We start from the raw sequence: 24,754 nt of genomic DNA on the forward strand, positions 1-24,754 counted from the left end.
TGGACTTGTTCTAAAGTTTTACATTGTTTTGTTTTTGAATGCAGTTATGTAACAAAAAAAAAATCTACATTTGTAAGTTACTTTCACCATAAAGAGATGGCACTACAGTACTTGTATGAGGTGAATTGAAAAATACGATTTCTTTTGTTTATCATTTTTACAGTGCAAATATTTGAAATAAAAAATAATATAAAGTGAGCGCTGTACACTTTGTATTCTGTGTTGTAATAGAAATCAATATATTTTAAAATGTAGAAAAACATCCAAAAATATTTAATCAATTTCAATTGGTATTCTATTGTTTAACAGTGCAATTAATCGCGATTAATTTTTTTAATCGCAGTTAATTTTTTTGAGTTAATCGTGTGAGTTAACTGCGATTAATTGACAGCCCTAGTTATAATATATATGAGATCTTTAATTTAAAAGCATATTTTGAATATAAGTTATCAGTAGAGTGAGGAGATAGAGAAGACTTTTTCAAAGCCTCCCACGATTGGAAGTTAGCAGGCACTAGTAAATGCCACCATCTTCTAGTCTGATCCATTATACTGTGTAATCTAGTTTGTCATCATAACACATAGTCCTCTGTTGTAGGATGCGAGAAGAAGGGTGCGGATTCTGTAAATTATACCTGAGTCTGCCACAGCTTGTTTGTCTGGGTAGACTGCTGCCAGTCCCATTGCTTCCTCACTCCATTGTTCAAAGACCTCCCTTTTGGTTTTACAAGTATTGCGTAAAGTGCAGGAGGAGGACATTATAATGGCTTGATTAGTCATTGAATTAACATTGTAAGTCAGCAGCTATTTGCATTTGGCTCTCAGCCTCCCAAAAGCATGCTCTACCTCTATTTTACACCTGCTGTACCTATTAACATCTCTCTGGGTACACCTCTACCCCGATATAACGCGACCCAATATAACACGAATTCGGATATAACGCGGTAAAGCAGTGCTCCGGGGGGGCGGGGCTGCACACTCTGGCGGTTCAAAGCAAGTTCGATATAACGTGGTTTCACCTATAACGTGGTAAGATTTTTTGGCTCCTGAGGACAGCGTTATATCGAGGTAGAGGTGTATTTTTAATCTGAGAGTGGTTTTGTTAGGCATAACAAGTGATTCTGGGCAGTCCTGCCTCCTCACACAGTGCGATGGAGACATCATTAACGTCAATATTGTTTGGTGGGACTAGGATTCCCTTCTGCCCACTTTGGGAAGGTCCAGAGTTTTTGAAAATTCTCACACCATGCATTTTCCTTCCTATGATGGCCCACCAAAACCTGCCTTACCAACCTTTTTCTTCATGTATTCCTGGATTTGTTGGCAGGGGCATATGAGACCCAGCCAGGGATTTCCCTAGACCCCCCCTGAATTTCCCCAACACACTCCCCCCCCCCCCCCTAGTTTTGTGAACTAGTTACAGACAGTGTTGCCAATTTAGTGATTGTTTGGAAATTTGAATTGAAATTGAAACATTAATACACACTTTAAAAGCATATAGAGCGTATGATAAAATGTGTATCTGAAAAAGTATAGATTTGAAAAGTATGAACATAGACTAGCTTCCTTATACAGCTGTTGTTTTTTATGACAATGTCAGTGCATTCATTTTGGTGATGTTGGCCAACCTTATAATTTCAAATTATGATTTGGAAGCAAAGTCTAAATGATCTCTCCCTGGCAGCTAGTGATGAGCTGGGGGGAAAGGCTTCAGGACCAGATTGTATTTACATTCACACCTAATCTACCTAGGTATCCAGCAAACAGAGCTGTGTTACCCAAGTGATAGATTTTGGCTGGGGTTGGGTTACAAATCACTTGAATGCAGGGTGGGGTGGTGGTGGGGGAGTAATGAAATGTTGTTGTTCTTATTGTATGAGTAAAGGGCAGTAGAACTGTACTTAGCCTGTGCTGATTGAGGGCATCAAGAGAGAGGGTGGGGACAGGTGTTTTGCTTGATCATCTGCCTGAGTCACAAGTACTATTTGACCTGCCCTTCTCCACTGTTTAAAGACAGAGCTGTTTAGGCTCCATAGATAGTTTTTTGCTTTGTTAAGTGACCACTACAGCTGAAATAACTGATAATCAGGTCTAAGTGCTTAGACCTGCTGTGGAACAGTATTTCTGTGGAAGAGATGGCCCTATCACTATCAGCGAGGTTCCTCCACTGAGAGCTCAGCTGAAATCACTGAGAGCTGGGTGGAACCTCAAGAGACCAACTCGCAGAGGTCACAGTGGCAGGTGGCAGCAGAAGGTGACGGCACAGGGCCATTGGCAACAGAGCAATGGAGTGAACAGTGGTCAAAGTGAAAATGAAAAGACAAAAAACAATGCAACGATTTTTCCACTCAAAGGCCTCAAAAACCGACCAAGGTAAAGAACACATCAAGAACCAAGAATATATCAACATGTCATTTGAAGGTTCAAGTGGTGTATCTACATCCAACCAGCCCAAAGCACAAATACAGCTACCTACTGAAGAAACAGCGTCTCCAAAACCTAAAGGCAGTTCCCGATGTTTGTCGGTCAAAGTGTTCCCATTTATTGAAGTTACAAAAGATGGCTACTGGTGCACCTCTTGCAAAAAAGCTTACGAAGAAGGAAAGCTTCTCAATGCTATAATTGGTAAAAGTGGAGGAGCTTGGTTTGTCAGACCGATCAGCAAAGCCAATGCTGACAAACTACGTGAAAAGGCTGCAAAACACCAGGCCTCTGGAGTGCATCAACATGCTGAAAGCCTTATAAGCCCACTTTCAAAGCCAATTTTAGAAGTATTTAATGAGGCTGTTAAGAATGCTGGAGACACAACACAGTTCATGCGAACAAACATGGGTGTGGCATCCTACTTTCTATTTAAGCAAGAGATACCATACACTACATTACTTTTGCTACTACCTTCAGAGAAGACTATTGCCATTCTTTCTCGTCAGTCTACTGTTGAAACCACTTGGGTCATTAAACAATGCCATCCAGGCATCTGCTACAACAGTAGTAGATCTTTGTCCAGCAATAGAAGCTACATTTGGATCAATCAGAGATATCCATTGAAAAAATACTAGAAGAAGCAAAGCCTTCAGTCCAGAAGTTGACTAATGAAGGCATTTATGTTGAATCCTTAAGTGAAGAGGACAAGAAGTGTTTGTTAAGACAACTGAAAAAGTACACAGACCTGATTCTTAAAAATCTACAACAGCGACTTCTAGATTCTACTCAGCCTCTACGTAGCTTTTACAGATCCCTGTCCTATAAAACACCGACAGTTGAGTGGAGTGAGGCACTACCAGCAATGGGGCTGCCATGTGCTCAGGACAAAATAGAGAATTTGAACACAGAGTGGAATATCATAGGACGAATGAATGAAGATTTGACTTCAACTTCTTTTTTATCTCTACTAGTGGCTCGACCCGATCTTTGGGCTATGTTTCCTGGGATGAAAGAAGTAGGAATTCATCTCTTGCTACTTCCAGTCACAACAGCTACAGTTGAGCGTTCTTTTTCATCATTGAATAGAATTTTGTGTTCTGAAAGAAGTCGCCTTCTGCCTGATCATATGAATGAACTAATGAGCATATCAATTGAAGGAATGGACGTGCTGGACACACAAGAAGCCACCAAAGATGAACGCATTGCATTACAGAAGTTCATTAACAGAGTTGTGCAAAATTATAACAAGAAACCAAGAAGAAATGTAGATGTAGTGCTTCATAGAAGGCTTGAGTAGCTAACTTTAATTTGTGTGATGATTTTAAAACATGAGTTAAAGCTAATAAAATGGTCATGAAACATTTTTCAGTTTTTACTATGGTGCCATACAGCTCATCTTCACCCTCACGGTCTCAACCTTCGTCGGCCCTGACCCTTCCAGGGCCCCCCCGTAAATTCGAACACCCCCCTTCCAATTCCTGGGGGAAACACTGGTCCCAGCATTATCTTCAACAGAATAAAGCAGTGATTACTGCTGGCACTTGACATTGAAAACATGCAGACTCACTTGGCTGGGGCTACATCTGGCCCAAAAGCAGCACTTCAGCTGATTAACATCAACTTCAAGTGCCAGAATAGGCTACTTTAGAAGGGGCGGGGAGATGTGTGACTTGCAGCAAAACTTTACCTACTGCTGTTCTCAGTTTCTGAATCACTGCAGGAGGAACACTCTCCAGTGCCTTGATGCAGCTGCCTCAGAAGTCTTGTAACAGATTTTCAGAAAGCTTCAGCACAAATTGCTGCTGCTTGTACCAATAGACTAGCATTAGCAGACACTTTCAGGCAGCATTCTGTTTCCTGGGGGGAACTGCTTGGAAGTGACTCCTCCTGGGGAACTGTCTGAAAAGCCATGAGACTGAAGAAGCCATGATGTAAGCAGTCACAATAAAGCTGGAGTTTGTTTACCCTGCATCAGAGTAAAATCTTATATGGTAGGTGATCCAAACCCAATGAAGCATAAAACACAGTGGCAGAGCTAATCGAGGCCTAGACCGCGGGAGAGACTGTTCAGACTTGCACTGCAAAGAGCAGAATACTGCTGTGAGTACACTGTTTGTTTTACAAGACAAGGCTGATAACAGAAAATGGAAGGGCTGAAGCCTCCAGGGACATTAAACCTGCAATTCAGTGGCGCCGGAACAGGGGGGCCATGGCCGTCTTCTGGCCCATCCACTTTTCACCAGGGCGGATCCCCCTAGGAAGAATGAAATGGTGGGAGGACATAATTTCTTTACCTGGGATTAAGCAGCTGGGGGGGGGGGGGGGGAGGAGGGGGGCAAGATGAGTACAGCACTGATTTAAAAGGTGTAGCAGCCAGTTGCAATTTTGGAAATATTAGAGATTCATTGATGAGACCAGATAGCATGTGGGATATGAGACTCACAAGTACGAGACCAGTTGCTATGGGAAGCTGCCTTAATTTGGGGGGAAAGCTTGGAGATATGCAGGGCTGCAGAGCTATCCAAAGAGAGGATTAGAACCCTGGAAGAGCAGTCAGCAGAAACTGTCCATGCAATTCATAAGAAAGAAATCAAAACCCAATACAACATTAGTAGATGACTAGGGTACAGACACATGCAAATAATGTTGTAGAAAACACACAAGACAGAAAGGAAAGTGTCCAGTTTATGGGGAAAATACCTTATCTGTGACAAATGTAATCATTTTTCAGCCAAGTGTTTGTCCAGAGGGAAGAAAAACAAATCTAAAATGTACACAGTAACCGAAGAGAGCAATAGTGAGTACGAGGACATTATGTGGGTGACCAAACAGATGATAAACACAGTGCAAGAAGACCCTAGTAACCCAGAAATAGTTGTATGCAGTCACATTACCTGGGAAGAAAGTCATACGATTTCAATTACATTGTGGTGCAAGTTGTAACATTATCCTGATCTGTCTGATAAACCCAGACATATGGTTGGAAGAGACTAACCATCTGTTAACAATGTACAACCATACCACATTAAAAGCCTGTGGGGAAATGTAAAAACTTAAAAAATGCAAGGAACAAAAAGAAAAACTGGATTTTGTGGTCATAGATGATGAGACAACAGTACCATTTCTGGGCAACAAGGCTGCCTAAGCCATGAACCTGATAAAAAATATAGTTCAAAACATAATGAAAGTGGATAGCAGGGTGACTGAAGATACCTTAGATGGTATTACCTGGGACCAGGAGATGATACAGAGGGACTATAGAGACGTGTTTCAAGGAGACAGACCACTACATAGTGTTTATAAAATAGAGATTGATGCCAGTGTGAAGCCAGTTAAATTGCCAAAAAAAGTACCCATTGCAATACCTACAGCCACTGAAAGATGAACTGCAGGGCTACAAAACTGTAGAATTACACAGCCTGTTGAGAAGAACACAGACTGGATAAGCAGTCTTGTGGTGGTAAGAGAGCCATTTGGAAAACTGAGACTATGCCTAGACCTAAAGCTTTGAAACAGAACTATTTCCATCAGCCTCTAATTGAGGACATATTAATAGATCTGTCTAAAGTGAGACTTTTTATAATATGCAATGTAAAAAAATGATTTCTGGCATTTGAACTGGATGAAGAATCTTGTTACTTGACAATCTTCGCAACTCCGTTTGGGAGATACTGATGGTTAAGGATGCCAATGGGAATCAGTCGTGCACCAGAGGTATTCCAGGGCAGACTGACCAAAGCACTGGAGGGCATGATGGGAGTCCGGACAATAACAGATGATGTGCTGATTGAGAGTGAAGATCCAGAACAAGCACAACAAGATCATGACTACAAATTACTACATATTTTACAGAGATTCAGAGAAAAGAATATTAAGTTGAACTCAGACAAACTCAGGTTGAGAGTAACTGAGATGGCATACATTGGACATTTGTTGACCTCCAAAGGTCTGTAAGTAGACCCAGAGAAAGTGAGGGCAATTAGAGAAATGCCAAGACCCAGCAATATTAAAGGAGGCCAAAGATTCCTGGGAATGGTCAGTTTTTTAGTCAAGTTCTCTAGCCATCTATCTGAGAGCTGTAAGATCCTGAGAGAGCTGACACATTGAGACACTTTATGGGGCCTGGGGGGTGTCGATGTAAGATACGCAACTTCAGCTATGGGAATACCGTAGCTGAAGTCGCTGTATCTTATTCCGACTTACCTCCCGTTCTCACAGCGCGGGATCGACAGCCGCGGCTCCCCCGTTGACTCCGCTACCACCGCTCGCTCCGGTGGAGTTCCGGAGTCGACGGGGAGCGCGTTTGGGGATCGATATATCGCGTCGATAAATCGATCGCTACCCGCCAATACGGCGGGTAGTCTGGACGTACCCTGGGAGTGGACAGACCAACACAAGCAAGTATTCCAGAAAATAAAAGAGATGATTGGGAAGGCTCTCATTTTGAAACATCACATCTCAGAGGAACCCCTGATGCTGCAATGTGACACATCCGAGTCGGGTCTAGGGGCTACCATGCTGCAAGAGGGATAACCTGTTGCATTTCTAAGCAGAGCATTGTCCGTGACAGAGAAGGCCTATGCTCAAATTGAAAAAAAGGTTGTTAGCAATACTCTTTGGAATGGAAAAATGTCACCAATACAGTCGCACCATGGATGTACAATGTGCCATAACCCTCATGAAAGCCATTACTCACTGCACCAAAACACTTACAGTGGATGATGATGCAACTGCAGAGTTACAATGTACAGATTAAGGCCTGGTCTACACTACGAGTTTAGGTCGATTTTAGCGTTAAATCGAATTAAGCCTGGACACGTCCACACGACGAAGCCCTTTCTTTCGACTTAAAGGGCCTTTTAAACCGGTTTCTTTACTCCACCTCTGACGAGGGGATTAGCACTAAAATCGGCCTTTGCGGGTCGGATTTGGGGTAGTGTGGACGGAATTCGACGTTATTGGCCTCCGGGAGCTATCCCACAGTGCTTCATTGTGACCGCTCTGGACAGCACTCTCAACTCAGATGCACTGACCAGGTAGACAGGAAAAGCCCCGCGAACTTTTGAATTTCATTTCCTGTTTGCCCAGCGTGGAGAGCACAGGTGACCATGCAGCGCTCATCAGCACAGGTAACCATGATGGAGTCCCAGGATCGCAAAAGAGCTCCAGCATGGACAGAACGGGAGGTACGGGATCTGCTCGCCATATGGGGAGACGAATCAGTGCTAGCTGAACTCCGTAGCAGTAAACGAAATGGCAAAATGTTAGAAAAAGTCTCAAAGGCCATGAAGGACAGAGGCCATAACAGGGACGCACAGCAGTGCCGCGTGAAAATTAAGGAGCTAAGGCAAACCTACCACAAAGCCAGAGAGGCAAACGGAAGGTCTGCGGTAGAGCCACAAACATGCCGCTTCTACGCGGAGCTGCATGCCATTCTAGGGGGTGCAGCCACCACTACCCCAACCGTGTGCTTTGACTCCGTCAATGGAGAAACACGCAACAGGGAAGCGGGTTTGGGGTACGCGGAAGATGATGATGATGATGATGAAGACAATAAAGATAGCTCACAGCAAGGAAGCGGAATTCTGTTGCCTGGCACTGCGTGAGTGATCTCTCACACCAAACCGGCAGGCCCTCAATATAAGAGGAAAAATGCGACCTTGTAACGAAAGCACATGTGCTGTGTAATGTGAACAGCAAAATTTAACGTGAAAGAGTGTACCCATTGTTCTCTAAAATGTGTCTTTTTTTAACCACCTCTCCCTTCTCCACCACCAGCTGCAAATGTTTCTCCTTAGCAGAGGCTAGCGAAGATTAGAAGGAGAAAACGGCGGACTCGGGATGATATGTTCACGGAGCTCCAGATGTCCTCCCACGCTGAAAGAGCACAGCAGACTGCGTGGAGGCAGTTAATGTCAGAGTGCAAAAAAGCACAATATGAATGAGAGGAGAGGTGGCGGGATGAATCGCGGGCTGAACAGAGCAAGTGGCGGGCTGAAGATGATAGGTGGCGTCAGCTTGCAGACAGAAGGCAAGAGTTGATGCTCCGGCTGCTGGAGCATCAAACTGATATGGTTGAGCTGCAGGAAAGGCAGCAGGAGCAGAGACCGCCGCTACAGCCCCTGTGTAACCAACAGCCCTCCTCCCCAAGTCCCATTGCCTCCTCACCCAGACGCCCAAGAACACGGTGGGGGGGCCTCCAGCCACCCAGTCACTCCACCCCAGATGATTGCCCGAGCATCAGAAGGCTGGCCTTCAATAAGAGTTAAAGTTTTAAACTGCAGTGTGTCCTTTTCCTTCCTTCCTCCCCCACCCATCCCAGGCTACCTTGGCAATTATCCCCCTAGTTGTGTGATGAATTAATAAAGAATGCATGAATGAGAAGTAACAATGACTTTATTGCCTCTGCAAGCGGTGCTCGAAGGGGGGAGGGGAGGGTGGGGTGGTTGGTTTACAGGGAAGTAGAGTGAACCGGGGGGGGGGGGGGCGGAGGGTTCATCAAGGAGAAACAAACAGAAGTTTCACACCGTAGTCTGGCCAGTCACAAAACTGGTTTTCAAAGCTTCTCTGATGCGCACCGCGCCCTGCTGTACTCTTCTAACCGCCCTGGTGTCTGGCTGCGCGTAATCAGCGGCCAGGCAATTTGCCTCAACCTCCCACCCCGCCATAAATGTCTCCCCCTTACTCTCACAGATATTGTGGAGCGCACAGCAAGCAGCAATAACACTGGGGATATTGGTTTCACTGAGGTCTATCCGAGTCAGTAAGCTGCACCAGCGCGCTTTTAAACGTCCAAATGCACATTCCACCACCATTCGGCACTTGCTCAGCCTATAGTTGAACAGGTCCTGACTCCTGTCCAGGCTGCCTGTGTACGGCTTCATGAGCCATGGCATTAAGGGGTAGGCTGGGTCCCCAAGGATAACGATAGGCATTTCAACATCCCCAACGGTTATTTTCTGGTCCGGGAAGAAAGTCCCTTCCTCCAGCTTTCGAAACAGACCAGAGTGCCTGAAGACGCGAGCATCATGTACCTTTCCCGGCCATCCCACACTGATGTTGGTGAAACGTCCCTTGTGATCCACCAAGGCTTGCAGCAGCATTGAAAAGTACCCCGTCCGTTCATTAGGACTGCCGGCAGGACTGAGTCTCCAGGAGACAAAGCATGTCTGCCCAGGTGCCTCTGATCGAACTGGAATACGACGATGACGGATACCAGTCGTAATACACCATCTACTGCCAAAAGGCAAGGGGCTGCTGCTGTGTAGCAATGCAGCCCCACGTCTGCCAGCACCCAGATAGCCAATGAAGGCTACCAGTCATACTGCACTGTCTACTGCCAAAAAGCAATTAGCTGCTGCAGTGTAGCAATGCAGTACCACGTCTGCCGGCACCCAGATGACATATGGTGACGGTGAGCTGAGCGGGCTCCATACTTGCCGTGGTATGTTGTCTGCACGGGTAACCCAGGTAAAAAGGCGCAAATCGATTGTCTGCCGTTGCTCTGACGGAGGGGGAGGGGCCTGACAACATGTACCCAGAACCCCCCGCGACACTGTTTTGCATCATCAGGCACTGGGATCTCAACCCAGAATTCCAATGGGCGGCGGAGACTGCGGGAACTGTGGGATAGCTACCCACAGTGCAACGCTCCGGAAGTCGACGCTAGCCTCGGTACTGTGGACGCGGTCCGCCGACTTCATGCACTTAGAGCATTTTATGTGGGGACACACACAATCGACTGTATAAAACCAATATCTATAAAACCGGCTTCTATAAATTTGACCTAATTTCGTAGTGTAGACATACCCTAAGTATTGCCCAGGCAGAGACTTGATGTTGGGAGACACCTTGAGCCATTCATACTTGCCAGAACCCAGCCAAGAGAGATCCGTAAAGGCCGAGGTGGAGACAATAAATATGGTACAGTACTTAACTATCTTGGAGAAAGGTTGAGAGAGGTACAGAACAAGACAGAATGCTGCAGACATTGAAACTCATGATCCTACAAGGATGGCCAGTAACAAAAGATCAAGTACCTAAAGAGAGAACACCATTCTTTCAGATAAGAGATAAGCTATGTGTACAGAATGACATTATATTTAAGGGAGAAAGAGCAGTTATTCTAGCAGCTATTAGGAATGAGATTATGCATAAAGTTCATTCATCACATCTGGGAATTGAAGGTTGCTTAAGGTGAGCCAGAAGGACTATGTACTGACCGGGAATGAATTAATAATTATGCGTGTTCATAGAAAAAGTGTGATGTATGCAGATCCTAGGAAGACAGTCAACCGAAAGAGACCCTGTGGCAACACGAAGTTCCAAGAAAGACCATGGGCAAAGGTGGGAGTAGATTTGTTTACCTTTGGAGACAAAGGATACATGATCATTGTAGAGTATTTTTCCAATTTCTGGGAGATAGACTATAGACTACAGGATCCATAACAATCATGCAGAAGATAAACGCACATTTTGCACAGTATGGGATACCCGATATTGTGTGTTCCGATAAAGGACCTCAGTTTGTTTCAGGAGAGTTCTGGAAGTTCTGTAAGGACTGGGATTTTGATCACATAACATCTTCACCGGGGTATCATCAAAGCAATGGCAAAGTGGAATCAGTAGTAAAAACTGTTGAAAAAAAGCAAAAATGGCAAAGGATGACCCATACTTAGCACTAGTAGATCACAGAAATACTCCCTTGCAAGGCCTAAATTCTAGTCCCACACAAATATTGATGAGCCAGAGACCTAAGACACTCTTGACAACAAGCAGAAGGTTGTTAGACCCTGGGTACTCAGGTGTTTCACTTGGCAAATATGGAGAAACCAACAAAAAAGACAAGCATTTTACTACAACACATCTGCAAGAGATCTGACAGCTCTGGAGCCAGGCAGCAACCATTAACAAAACAGGATAAAGTTCTGCCACAAAGCTACTGTTGTGCAACCAGGAAACCAAAGATCATATCAAGTGCAAATGGACAATGGATAGATAGTGAGGCAAAACCATAGGCACCTCAGAAAAATAAAAGAAACCTCTAAAGACAGTGTGGACAACAAATGTCTTTGGGTTCTACAGCAGGAAAATTCTGAGCCAGACTTGTTAGAAGCAGACAACGTCAGGGGCATACCAGAGGAAAAACAGAAGGAAGAGGGTGTTTTGAACGACTCCAGCAACACCAAGCCTAGAGACTGTGGTTGACCAGATGGGAGGAAGACATCACCAAGGAGGCACCAGTGAACTATACCGTACTAGAGGAGGATGGACTGTTATAAAACCTGCTCATCTGAGGGATTTTGTGTGATGAACTTCCAAGTTGTACTACTGTGTAGCTAGACAGACTGATAAAGTGATGAACAAAGTAACCGCAAGAATGGTCAGCATCTCAAAGGAATACGTTAGATTATGTTATCAGGTATTGCTGGAGTGTTTACCAGCTTTCTTTAAAAGAGAAGGGATGTAACAATATGAAAGTGCCAGCAGACCGCATACTGTTTTCTGGGGGGAACTACTTGGAAATGACACCTCCTAGGGAACTGTCTGAGAAGCCATGAGGCTGAAGAAGCCATGTTGTAAGCAGACATAATAAAGCTGGAGTTTGTTAATTAACCCGGTGTCAGAGTGAGATCTTATAAGGCAGCTGATCCAGACACAATGAAGTATAAAACACTGCTAAGCCAGGAGTGAGGGATTAAACACTCATCCTGCCCTCCATTTTAAAAAAATACTCTTAAAATTACACTACCTGGGGTCTAATGGGCAGTTCCTCAAGGGAACTTACGGAAGTGTGACCTTTCTTCCCACAGTTCCCCTGGGCTCCCAGACCATCTTTCAGAATGTCTCAAATGACACTGCTTCAGTGAACTGTGCTGGGAACCACAGAATAGATACCTGGAGCACAATGCAATTGCAGTAGTCTAGTACAGAGCTAGTGTGGATGAGGGTAAAACTACACTCGGAATAGCATCACTAGTACAATGTAAGTACTTACACTGCAGCTATCCTTATGGTACTGCTTAAGTTGTCTAATGTAGACACAGTCAGAATGAAAAGTGTATTCTCCCATCAGTGGGAACATGAGTATTAATGTAAATTTGTTAATGGGTGTTACCCATATGATGGACCCTTCAAAGAAGAACAGATTGCAAAATAGCTTTCTGAGCAAGGTTGTAATGATGCATTGTACTTATCTCTAAATCTGAATTGTTGCTTCCAAAAGCCATACAGAGATTTAAAGCACAAGACAGAGTGAGTGAATGTGGGTGCAGTGGTTAAGCATTGCCGAGAAACCCATATAACATCTACCAGTTTAGAGACAGGAAGCTTAAAGTATAATTTTTATGAGTGTCTAATGGCTCACTTTGTAAGCTAATTGGAAATACATTCATGAAGAGAGCTTCATCCATTTAATATAACTCCTACTGTACTTAACTGACCTGCTAAAAATGAACCAAAAATTATTTGCATAAACTGCTTAGCAACATAAATTCAAAATACAGAAACAACTTGTTTTCAATAAAACCAAAAGTAATCTTTTAGAGTTACATCCGTAAATCCAGTAGCTGGCTAAAAGCCAAAACTGTAATTGACTGACTAGCATGACACAGTTGTGCTCAGGGATAAAATTTTCAAAAGCATCTAAGTCCCATTTCCAGATGTGACTTCAGCACCGAGACCCAGATCCTCACCTGTATTCCCATTGATTTAAATGAGAGTTAAGCACCTAAATACCTTTGAGGATCTGGGCCTTAGGGCCCAAGTCTCACTGCAACTTAGGCTCCTAAATCACTTTCCTAAAGAAGATTTAAGCTTCTAAGTCACCTAAGTATCTCCTCCCAGTGCTTCATCCTCCCCCAGTTCTATTTTGAAAGTTCTCCATTCCCCTCCTTGCTCCATTTATATTCTTGTCAACTCTCTGCGGGTCTTGTTTTGGTGGCATTTCAGATGGCAATCTGACCGGGATTCCTAAGGTGTAGAGATATTATTGTAATGGGCATTGCCCTCAAGTAAGTTAGATGGAACAAGGTGTCATCTCTCCATCCTCTAGGCTAGAGTGTTGTTGAATAAATGTCAGGTTAATTTAACTCCCCTGAATGATTTGGGGTAGCTTTTTGTTTTTCTTTTTAAAATATTGATGTACACATTTACCTGGCTCTTATCACTCTCAAAATACATTTTTGAACTTTCTAAGTTAAATGTTTTATACAAAATGGAATATAAATGGAGGGAAGACAACACTAAGCAAAAATCTGTTTGTGGGATTTTGTGTTTTGTTTCGTTGTTTTTTGCTTTTCCAACTTTGACTCCATAAATCCCTTCACTCGTGAACCCCCTGATCATGATAACACATTTTATGATACAAAGACCATCTATTCTGAGTTCAGTGGGGCATTTAAGACTTTTATATAGAGTAACATGGGAATGCAGCGTTTTGGTTGGATGGTCAAGCCAGGTGGTCAACCAGCATGCTGCATTCTGCATAAAAACAAGGTGTGGGAGAATTTTACTCAGGACACTAGGGGAACCCTCTCCTCTTGCAGAAAGCAAAGAATGTCCACAAAGAAGAGACAGGACTTAATTTTTTAAACTTTCATACGCAGGAGCCCCATTCAGTAAACTGCATGGACCTCAGTTTATTGCAGAGGCAGCAGAAGTGTGCTTTGAATGGAGGTGCCGAACAGTGGCCCTCTGGATGGGAAGCAGGCAGCAGTCGGGGTCTCAGGGATAGGAGGAGGAGTGAGGGCAGCTACTGAGCCTCGGCAGTGGGAGCATTTTTTTACCTGCTCCCTGGCCTGATCCCAGGCATTACAGCATCTACTCCAGCCTTCCAAGTCCTGCTTTTACCTCGATGCCACTTGCAAGGAATGTCGCATAGGGGCAGAAACATAGATCAGGGGCATTAGCTCCCACTGCCCTCTTGTTTCACTGCCCCTCATTTATCTACCACAGAAGGGCTGAGTCAACGCTCATAGGATTCTAACCTGTAGAGTCTAGGTATTTCATACCTAATGCTTAGCCAGTCCCTCTTGGCAAGAGTGAATATCGAAATACGGTATAATGGTAGTTGTAGCTGTGGATGAAATAGATGACATGTACTTAACTGGACCTTATTATCCAAGAGGGTTATCAGACAATAGATTACCGGTAATCATTAATAGACTATTATTTGTGTCATAGCAGCATCCAAAAAACCAACCAGAAATTGTGCCCATTATATTTGTACACTAACTAGTACATAGTAAGGGACACTTCCATAATAGGCCCTGGGGCAGATCGTTACCTGATGTAAATCAGCAGAGTTCCATTGAAGTGAATTTACACCAACTGAGGATCTGGTCTTGCAGTTTTAGGGCATTACCCTCAGTAGGCCTAAAAAAAAACAAACTGGGGAGGAATATCTTAAAGTTTCAGTGTCAAGATGGTTGTGTGGGAAGGACTTAAATACAGCTGCAAACAAGCAATTGTTAGAAAAGAAAGAGATGCAAAAATATTCCAATAAGTTTGTTAGCTGTCTTAATATTGAGTTTTGATTGCTGCTTACTTCTTTCTTTAGAACCTTCTTTGTTTCTTTCTCTCTCAATTTTTTCCTGCTTACTTTAGAGAATTCTTTAGCTGATGTGGATGAAAGTTTAACTCTGGTGAGTATCTGGCCCTGGAAAAAAGTGAGAAAAAAATAGAAAACTTTTTGATATGTTACACAATTACTAAGGGCTGGATAAACACAAAGTGTTTATTATTTGTATTCCAGTAGCATCAAGGGTATGTCTACACTGCACACTAAGCCTGAACTCTGACTCAGGTTTGAGCCCCGGCCTCTCTCCTGTCCACTCACAAATCAGTCTGACTCGGGTAAGCAAGCACTCAGGACCTAGGTCCTAGGACTCTGGTAGGGAGTTGGGTTAGAGCCCGAGTCTCGTTAGACTGAGGTCGAAGCTCTGTCATTTTGCAGTGTGGCTGCAGCTCAAGTTACAGACCCGAGTCAGAAGGTCTGCGTAGTGCAGTATGGACGTGTTAGCATGGCTGTGAGACCAGGTCCAGCAATGGTAAGCCCAGATTTACAATGTAGTGTAGACACTCAAGCTTGGACTTAGAAACTTTGGGTGTGTCTATGCTGCAAAAACAACAACAACAAATCCCCAAATACCTGTGACAGTGAGTCTGAGAGCCCAGATCTACTGACTGGGGCTTACAGGGCTTGTACTATGGGGCTAAAAATAGCAATGTAGATGTTCCCACTTGGGCTGGAGTCTGGACTCTGAGAGCCAGTGAGCCCAGGCTCCAGCCCAAGAGGGAACATCTACGTTGCTATTTTTAGCAACTCACCCATGAGCAAGAGTGAGTTGACCTAGGCTATGAGACTCGCTGCTGTGGGATTTTTCTTTTCTTTTCTTTTCTTTTCTTTTCTTTTCTTTTCTTTTCTTTTCTTTTTCTTTTCTAGTGTTAGATGTACACACCACATCTGCAAGCCCAGGTCCCAGAGATTCAGGTTTACAATGCAGTGTAGACATGCCCCAATCAGAATTAAGGTCAGACTGTGTTAGGTGCTGTACAAATGCACCTTTTCGTTATATGTGTGTAGGATGCCTAGGAAAATGAGGCCCCGATCCTCTGACTGGGACCTCTAGGCAGTTCTGTGATACAAACACGTATATCAATAACAGTAAGTGACAGTCCCTGCCAAGAGCAAGCTGTTGATAGTTGTATTTTTGCTATGTTTGCCAATAATAAAGCCTATTAAGTGCTAACGTACATGGAATTTTTTCTAAAATAAAAATTGTTTTCTAAGAAACAGTCAGGTCGGTTGCATTGTTAGATAAGAATCAAAACTATCTTTTTTTTTTCAATTTTTTGTTCATATATATCAAAAAGGGTTAATTTCTAAAACAATCTGAAAGATGCCTACAGTCTGATTTTAACTTCACTGCAAAATAGATATTTAAGGGTGAGTGGCTGCACTTACAAATTCACTTTTTCCAGATTTTTTCTTCTAATTGAGTCAGTGTGCATCTCTAGTGAAGTCAGGGGTAGACTGCTAATAAATAGAGGCTCCTAGTAGAGCTATATTTATCTATACCTATTAGCAGGGACTGCAAAGGGGGAAAGAGATAATATTAAGGGCTACTGACACAGTGAAAACTCTTTAGTCTCACAGGCTGTAGACGGACTGACATTTTTAATGGCCCTTGATTGCAAGCAGTTGCAACATACCAGTTCTTCTAACTGTGGAAGAGCCACACCTTGTAGTGGTGACAAAGACAACCGCACACTTTCATGTTGCCACTTGTAGACCAAGCTAATAGCAAAGCGCCCTGCAATCCTCACAGTGATGTAGTCATTAACCTGGAGTAAGACAAAAGGGCAGTCATGTTCTATACCCAATCTTCATTTTTATGGCCCAGGTGGGAGATGCTGCATAGTGTGACCTCTCCAAATGTTAAAATGGGGAACGATTGGGATTAGCCAACCCAAATGATGGTTAGTGATCAGCCTTTTCATTTAAATGTTGAGCCAAATTCTGGTTTTGTCTCCAAACACAGGTTAATGATGTAAAGTTAGTTAATAGGCATATGAATTCTGGCCAGAAACGGCCCCAGACCCCTTGCACAGATTATTCTTGTCCAGGACATACTAATCTAGATCATGCAGAGGCAGGAAGGTATGCACTAATCATTGTTTAGTCAGGGAACATATGAGAAACTTTAAGCCTACAGACTCAGGCACAGATAAGCAAAAAGCATTCTATGCTATGCTTGGCATTTGGGCTTGGTTGGAGGTGTGGATGAGCAGAACTTAGACAGTATCTGGTGTCTAGAATTCGTTTTGCACTTTTCAGTCGTACCATATATTGTCACAAATCCATGGTCTCCTAGGACTTCATTGTTGTCATTATACTGGAACATCATGGCAACAGCAAAGAGGGAACTCAGAACCACCCGCTACAAAACCACACCTTTGTATCACCTATCTAAAGGGCAATCTGTTAGCTGTACCAGACCTATCACACACATTGTGTGTGATTGTTCCCAGCTGCTCTCTCATTTAGGCAGCCACCTAAGGTAAGGTGAACTGAGAAACAGAAACTGCTTGTGTTTGTTGGCTACCTGTCATTCTGTCAGTGCTCTTGAATGGATACCTTGTATAAAGTACTAATCAATTGCCAATAGCTGTGTGTCAAGTAACAAGCAACAAAATCTGACTTGACATGTATGTGGTTGGTGCATTTACAAATTCTTTTCTTAAAGCACACTTAAGGGCTTTGGTAGCAAATGTTTAGGGTGACTGCTCCTTAGTAAAGCATAACTCCATTGAGCTGTATGAAAATGTTCCAGGAGAGTTTTGCAGAAAGCACATGGATATTCTTCTTATACAAGGAAATATCCAATTTTTAAAGTCGTAATTTCTTTGCCTCAGTAATGTCTTGTGGCACTGAGTTTCGCAGGTTAATTCTGCATTGCATAGAAAAATATTTCCTTTAATTTTTTAAAAATTGTTTTTTTTATTTACTAGGGTGTCTCCTTGTTATTTTATTATGAAAGGGTAAACAGGAGTGCCCACTTGATCTTTAAACTATGTAATGGTCTCATGTCACCTCTTATTTGTCTCCTTTCTTAATTGAATAGTCTTAATCATTTTAATTTCTTGCTATACAAAAGTCTTTCTGTGTCTCTAGTAGTCTTTGCTGGCCTTCTCTGGACTTCTTGATTCCTCCTATATCCATTTTGAAATAGGGTGACCAAAATGAACAGAGTATTCAACGAGAAGGTGTATCATTGGCGTATATAATGACATTATATTTTCAGTATTATTCTCTATCCCTTTCTAAATACAGCCCAACATCTTATGTGCTCTCTTGACTACAATTGTGGGTTGAGAAGATATTTTCTTTCAGCTGTCTACGATGATGCTTAGGTTTTTGACAAGTTAATATAAGAATCTATCAACACATGTAAGCTACTTTTTCTCCATTGCCGTGTCAGCATTAGTGTGACTTTACGAGGCCACTCGATATTAGGAGTGGACACTTATCCTTCAGGCTAACAATATAGATTTAAGGGATGGTTGTTTTCTCTTCTTTCCTAAATACAGAATAAATTATGAATGGGATTTGGGAAGGTGATGGGAGCTGCTAGGGATGGGAGGGTGCAGAGAAAGTGAGGAATGCACTAGGAACCTTCCAGGGAGGGAAAGAAGATGCAGAAAGCAGGTGCTGTCTGTGAAAGGAAGGCAGGGGAACAAGTGAAGTGTCACACCAGTTTCCTCTCCTCTCCTTCCAGTCATCCTCTAGGAGGCAGTATTAAATGGAACTGAAAGCATTTCTCTGTACGGAACTTTAAAGTTTAAACTGATACGCAAATGAGTTAAAAAAATACCTCAAAAGACACCTCTTCTTTTCCTACCAACTGCCTGAAAGTGTCCTCAAACTTACACTTCGGTGTTCTGTGTAATTTTCAGGGCCTCTCTACCAAATGTATCCCTGATTTTTACCTTAATTTCAAGTATCTTTTAGCATTCTGGGCCTGATCCAACAACCACTGGAGTCAGTGGGAGACTTTCCATTGACGTCAATGAGAATTGGATCAGTCCTAACGTCAGGTTCAGCAGTTGTTTGCTATTAGAAACACACAAAAGATAAATTAAATGAGAACTCACTTGTCTTTTAAAAGAGTAATGAGAGAATGTTCTAAAACACTGCTCCTAGGTGCATGGATGGTCTGGTGGCCTCAGGAAATCATGCCCTTACACCAATTCTCTGCAGCTTTGAGCAAGTTACTTATCCTTTCCCTGTCTTAGATTCCACCTGAGTAAAATACAGACAGCAATAGTTACCTTGCTACACCTGGATTGTTGGGAGTGTTCCTTAGTTATTCTTTGTAAAGCATTTAGAAGATGGAAAGTGCAAGGTATTATTATCCTTGCAATTAAATTTGCCCTTTGGGAAATTTCTTTGTTGCAAAAGGAGAGAACAAAAACTGAAAATTCAAGCCGATAAATATTACCTGCATTAAAACTGGATCACTAAGCTTTCCCACCTGAGGCCATCTCCATTCTCTGACTATTTCTCCATCTTTATTAGTCACCATGCCTCCTTCCTGATTAAACATCATTGCTATGACGTTACTGTAAACACAACCAGAAACACACAGCCAGTTTTAATGGTTTATGTTAGTAAAATGTGAGCAGTCCAAGAACTTCACTTTGATCTAAGTGTTTTTAATTAACATAATAACTTTGCACATGCAGCACTTCATTGTGCTTTTCACACGCTACACACTTGTAAGGCAGATATATATTATTCCTGCTTTACAGATGAAGTAGTGAGCCACAGAGACATTAAATGGCTGTTTTAATAATTAAAATGAAATATGAGAATGTATGAGAAACTGAGGACTAATACTTGGTGAGTTTTTACTGATTTCTAGTACACTAACAAGAGCACTAAAATTCTTCAGATGCCAGCACAAATTGGAAGGAAGAAGAAGAAAATAAGGAAAAGATAGTCACATTTATCAATCCAACCAATCAATCCATGTTGTTAAGATTCCTGAGTTGCTTTTTTGGGGGCACACTTCTACAGTTTCCCTTTAGTGTTCATTAGCAATAATAAACACCCAGTTACCTTTATCCCTGGCACAAACACATCAACTGACCTGCTTCAGTTTAGTGTTCTCAGAAGATGGCACAAATAGCAGAATAAATGAAGTAAGATAGAACTAAAATTAACGTGCCAAACAATATGGGAAGTATTTTCAATTAAGGGTTTCACTTAATTGAGTTTTACTAAAAATTGTTTCTTAATTATCATTGTTGTTCAAAACAGATGTGGCCCAAAAACTCTACAAAAATATTTATTCTAGTACAAATACTTAAGATGAACATTAATCAAAAAATGCATTTAACAAATAGTATTTGACTAATTCTCTCTCTGATATTCATGAAACAGTGTAAGTTAGGTAGGCAGGGGTGTGTTTGCTTTCCTAAGAACTGTGCGAGGGAATTCCAATGGGCGGCGGAGACTGCGGGAACTGTGGGATAGCTACCACAGTGCAACGCTCCGAAAGTCGACGCTAGCCTCGGTACTGTGGACGCACACCGCCGACTTAATGCGCTTAGTGGGGACACACACAATCGACTGTATCAAATCGATTAAAAAAAATCGACTTCTATTAAATCGACCTAATTTCGTAGTGTAGACATACCCTCAGACAGTGATCTGTGGCATGTCCTCCTGCAGCCCATGTCATGGAGGGCTTGCAGAGCAGCCTTTCGTCAAGTGTTTGAAGGAGCCAGGATTGGGATGAAAAACTTTTGCCCGATGTCTCCATTGGTGTGTGTGTGTGGATTTTCTGTTAAGTGCATGTGCCTTCTGCCCTTAGGGGATTTGGCTGGTGGTTGTTCTATCACAATACAAGTCAGGAGCCAAATTTTCAATGACCTTCATTCAGCATCAAAATTTGGCTGATGGAAGTTTTTGGTAGCCCAAAATCTCTGACTTCTATACACTGTCATTCCATCAGTGTGAGTAAATCAGGAGTTTAGGGGCAGAGAAACTTGTTACCCAAAATTGTAGCTCCTTTAGGCTTTTGGGGGGGGGGGGGGAATATAATTTTAATCATTAAAAAACAGTGGCAAAAAGACAGGTATGATTCAAATCCATATCTGTGGCTGTGAAATCGAGTTGCATCATCCACTCTATCTTCCATAGCACCTCTTACTGCAGTACCAACCTTAATATACTGTATGCTGGCAAGTGCTCTGAAATTATATCTACCTACCTGTTATGAAGGCAAATACTGCCATGTCCAAAAGGTGTAAAGGTTCCAAGTATAGTCTGATCTGGAGAGGCAGTGAATATATTGGTGTACATACCACCACCTGGGAGATGGGAATAGCTTTGGCAGACTGCAGGATGCCCAGAAGGATAGCTGAAGGTACAGTCAAGGAGTTTTACTTTTGGCTGATAATGTGAACTCTGGCCTCAGTTGTGATTTGGGTTATATGCACGGGAGTAAGAGAGGCTAAAAACCCCACCCTCCTTACAGATCTTGGGCTGTCTGGATCTTGGGTTCAGTAGGAGTAAGTGAGGCTGCTTGCCTGTTCATCCCTTCCCCAGAGTGAGGGAGCAGGGAGTGGTGGAGAATGGATGGAGCCTTGACTCAAAACTCCACCCTGCTGGCTGAGTCAGCGGAGGGTGGGTGGTAATTTACGGTTGGTAGAAGCCAGTGTTAAACTACTACACTCCCACAAGCAATAAGGAAACAAGGGAGGACTTGTGACTCAGAGGTGTGTTTCTGAGGCAAAATGCCTCTTGGGGCTTCTGCAGGGACCGCGGTGGTGGCTTTTGTACTGCCCCTTCGCAGTACCTAAAATCACAATCTAGCCCCCAAAGTATAACTGGTAAAGCTCTATCTCTTCATGTTCAGAGGATTACATTTTAATGAATTCCATTGTATCGCCTGGAGGATTAATTTATTTCCAATGAGCAATTCACTACTACTATTCATATGGTTTATTGTCTCGAATCACCATGTGGGAGGCCTGGAGTGGGAAGCAATAGTACGCCTTGTATACGTGGAAAGCAGCCCCTCAGAGGGGATGTTCTCCATGTCTCTGAGTTGGTGGTATAAAAGAGCTCTATTGCTCACAGCACACCTCTGACCGGTTAGAAAAGCATGTGGCTGGTACAGCTTTAAAAACAGGGACAAGGGCAACGGCAGCCCAGAATGATGGAGAGGGGAAAAGCCTTTGCTATTAAATTTCCTTTAATTTGTTGCTAATTGAACATAGGAAAGCGTGTGAAGACAAGGCTTCTGATCTCCTGCCCTGTGATCATCTAAAACCAACCAACCTCCGCAGTAGTCAGAAAAAGCAGACAGAGAGTCCCAACTACAATAAAAACCTGATTATCTGAGCCCCTTTCATCCAAAACTCTCATCCTAGTCTTGGCCACAGCCCCTTTATATACTCATACTTTATACACCTTTCCCCTCTTATCTGCTATTATACCAGGGTATAACTGATCTCATCCATACATTTCTTTGAGTTATAGTTTTACTTACGCCCCATGCGCACATAGTACAGAGCAAGGGGCAAGATTTTAAAACATTTCCCTGATGGTTTAGGTGGATTGGCTGGTAACTGTGAAGAACAATGTTTTCTCCTCAGTCCAGAGCAACAGAAAAGGTTAATGCCATTAGGCTCCGTGCTCAGAAACTTTCCTTCCCCCTTTTTTGACTTCTCAAAATTTGGAACATTATCCATTGATTCCAGCCATGGGTCCACTCACACATATGCTTCCTCTCCCCTCTCCCCCGCACAGCCTGGATCCAATGACTATTCTGCCCTCATCCCTTGTATTGATTAGCAGCTCAAATAGCATGCAGTCAGGTTCAGAACTTAATGGCATTTGTCCAACACTCAGCCCTCATTCCCCCCCCCCCCGCCCCCCCAGCAGCACTAGCAAGACATGGAACCCCCTGGGTAAAAAGGGACCTTTCCTTGACTTGTCACCATGCAAGCCCTCATGCGTGCAGTAGCCTTAAGGCCTCTTCTTCACGCGCATCAAGAGGTGGGAGAGATGGGCAGGAGAAGACCCACTTTGGAGCTCCAACCTGTTTCTCCTCCCTCATCTTATCCCCCCCCCCCCAATTGACCAGTCAGTTGAATATCAGCATCTGTGAATGAAAGGGATTCCTCCACCCTGTCCAACTCCAAGCTAGGAAAAGGAGGTAGGCTCCTCTGTTCCTCCATCTCTCTCACCGTTCCAGAGGCTTATGGCTGGCTGGTGAACGCCCAGGTCTGATGGCCTGGGGAAATGGGAAGGGAAGTCTTTGAGTTTTGGTCTGATGCTACAGGGCACCAGGCAGGCTGCGTTCTAATCATTAACAACTGAATCTTCCCTCCCTCTCATCATGACATCAATGTAATCAGAGGTCCAGGACCTTCCTCTCACCCCTCCTCTGTGATAGCTCAGGCAGTTGAATCCATGTACTCAGGGGAGGAGTGAGTGAGGTGTTAGGAGAAAGGGCCCGGAGTCCAAAAGCAGCTCACCACATTGGTAATAGTGCTCATGTTTTTGGTGGGCAGAGAGAATGGGAGGGCCCAGGACCAGCCCACCGGGCAGATGTCCACTTGCTCCATCCAGGTGTGACTCTGTTATTGTACACATCACTGTTACCATTTCAGTGCAGGCCAAGTAGATGATAAACAAAATGATGATGTCTTGCTCTTTTAAATTTACCTATGATTTAACGCTTCAACTAAACAACTTCTGAATCCTTGTGTTTTGCCTCTTGAACCCCTTCCCAAACCCTCTGACCATTGCTATAATTCACTTGTACTGTATGAACTTAAAGGATATTAAATCAAAGATGAGCCATCAATCAGCCCATAATGCAGTTTTCGTAATGCTGGGTCTGCCTGCTTGATTGCTGGTATTTGGGGTTTTCCATTCAGCAGCTCAAATAAGGTCTTGCAGGTCTGCCCCTTAAATTTCTTGGGAATATTTTCTCTCACAGTATCACCATAATGCCGGAGAATGACTGGTCGGTCAAATCCTGCTTCTTTCAGCTTAGATATCCGATCGTTTCTGTTTAGATGGGAGAGAAAAAAAACAGACCTATAATAATGATAATTTCTCAGTGGGCTAAATCCCACCAGCCTTACCCAGCCAAAACTTCCACTAATTTAAAAATGTTTGTCCAGAGTAACAGCTATTGGATTTGCTTCAATATTTCCCCAATACTAACTTAATTAGACATCCAAATCCTTTAGTCAGCTTTGACAATCTCAGCCTTATATACTCAGTCATCACCTGCTTCCACTGCTAAGGGGTTGTCAGTATCTCCCCATTGTGTCTTGGTAATACCAGCATCTCAGTGACGTGTTTGTACTACTATAAGTAGTGGTACCTACAGTGTACCACTGAGCATGACATCATCTGAATAGTTTCCAGAAGGAAGAGTTTCTGATTTAGAAGCCTTGGCTATTGTGTCCTTACAGACACAATGGCAAAGTTGACAAGCTTATTTTCACCTACAGTATCATAAAAATGTGCCCTATTTTTAACTTGTCCCCTCCTATGTCCCCCTTCTGATGGAGAAGAATTTGTCAACTCCACCAGTTGTAGGCCGGGTCAAGATAAAATGCCAGATTCCCAGCTCCCTCTTCAACACAGGGTGCTAGATTTCTGTACAGTTAATATAAGTAATACTTTGCATTTTTAAGTAGTCTACCATCTGAGGAGCTCAAGGAGCTTCCCACTTGAATGAATTAAGTCTCACTAGCTAATTATTAAACCCATTTCACATATGGAAAAGACAGAGAGA

The sequence above is a fragment of the Emys orbicularis genome, chromosome 1, assembly GCF_028017835.1.
Source record: "Emys orbicularis isolate rEmyOrb1 chromosome 1, rEmyOrb1.hap1, whole genome shotgun sequence".
In the NCBI taxonomy this organism is placed as follows: domain Eukaryota; kingdom Metazoa; phylum Chordata; order Testudines; family Emydidae; genus Emys; species Emys orbicularis.